Here is a 1,535-nt window from a genome sequence, read left to right as displayed (position 1 = left end):
TCATGGTTGTCAAGTAAAAGGGCACAGTCCCAAGATTATCAAGCAACTCAGCAGCCACTAATTCAAGTGTGTTAATAGTCCCAACATGCAGACAACATGGCAGGCCATTGAGATGATGAGTTGGCCAAATGTAGGATCAAGATGTGTCTAAAGCAAAACCTTCCTCAAAGTGTCTTCTAGTATTCAGGAAGCAGACTACATCCCTAAGGCAGCTACTCAGCTGCTCACAGTAGATTCTACCATGTAATTGATCACCAGTCTCATCATGGGGAATAACTACATTCAGATGCCCAACCATTCAAAACCAAGCCCAGACAGGTTGACACATAACCTTAACTACCACACTGGGGAATCCTTGGAAATAATCTTGGAGAACTATGATTTTCTTCCTGCTATTCTGAGTTTTTAGATCTGGGCTGTCTCAGGAGCTTACTTGCTTGATTTAACTCTGTATGACTCATAGGCACAGTGAGTGTCATAAACCATTGAGATGATATTTTTATAATGTTTCACACCATTCCTGCATATAGCATGTGTCTAGTAATGTAATGGGTTATTATTGCTAATCTTTTATCAAAACACTTACATGGGGGCATGTAGCATGTAAATAATCACCTTGCTCTTTCAGGAGGTGAGAACAGGAATATGACTGAGTTGACTCCAAAGCTGATCTCTGCAAAAAGGAGTTCATTGGATGTTTTCCAGGATCCAAGGTGTGGAGAAACTATTCAATATGAAGGTAAATTAGAAGAGCAAAAGATCAACCTCACAGAAGAAAAATGACAAGAATGCAAGGAGTGTGGGAAGACCTTTGCTCGGAGTTCAGGGCTTGTTTGACATTTCATAATTCACACCGGGGAGAAACCTTATAAGTGTAATCAGTGTGGGAAAACCGTCAGTGATAGATCAGCCCTTTTTTCACACCAGGAAATTCATGATAAAATAATATGCTATCAGTGTAATGAATGTGGGAAAGACTTCAGTCAAAACACAGGCCTGTTCTTCATCAGAGGCTCCACAATGGAAGAAACCCTATGGGTATACAGAGTGTGGTAAATCCTTTAGTCAGAGTTCACACTTTATTGAACACCTGAGGATCCACATTGGAGAGAAATCCTTCAAATGTAATGAGTATGAAAGGGCCTTTAGTCAGAGAACATGCCTCATGGGACATCAGAGATGTCACACTGGAGAGAATATGAGCAAGCCTTTCGAGGGAGCACTAGCCTTACTCAGTACCTGAGGCTCCTGACAGGGATGGGCACCATCTATTTCTTCTGGTCTCAGGGTCGTGAAGGCTGAGGTCCCTGTGATCCATTAGTTCCTTGGACTACTTATTTCTGTATGTCTTTGATTTTCTTCACTCTTCTTTGCTCCAGATGAGTAAAGACCAATAGTTCCATCTTAGATTCCTACTTGCAAGCTTTTAAGACCCCAGTCACTACTCACCCAAAGCAGTATGTAGAACAATTATATTTTTTTGTGTGTAGTGTTACTTTGCCACTATGTGAGTGGCCACACACACACACACACAC

Source organism: Orycteropus afer, unplaced genomic scaffold, assembly GCF_000298275.1.
Source record: "Orycteropus afer afer isolate SDZICR_OR568_19922 unplaced genomic scaffold, OryAfe1.0 scaffold00627, whole genome shotgun sequence".
Classification (NCBI taxonomy): Eukaryota; Metazoa; Chordata; class Mammalia; order Tubulidentata; family Orycteropodidae; genus Orycteropus; species Orycteropus afer.
This window is presented reverse-complemented; position numbering follows the sequence as displayed.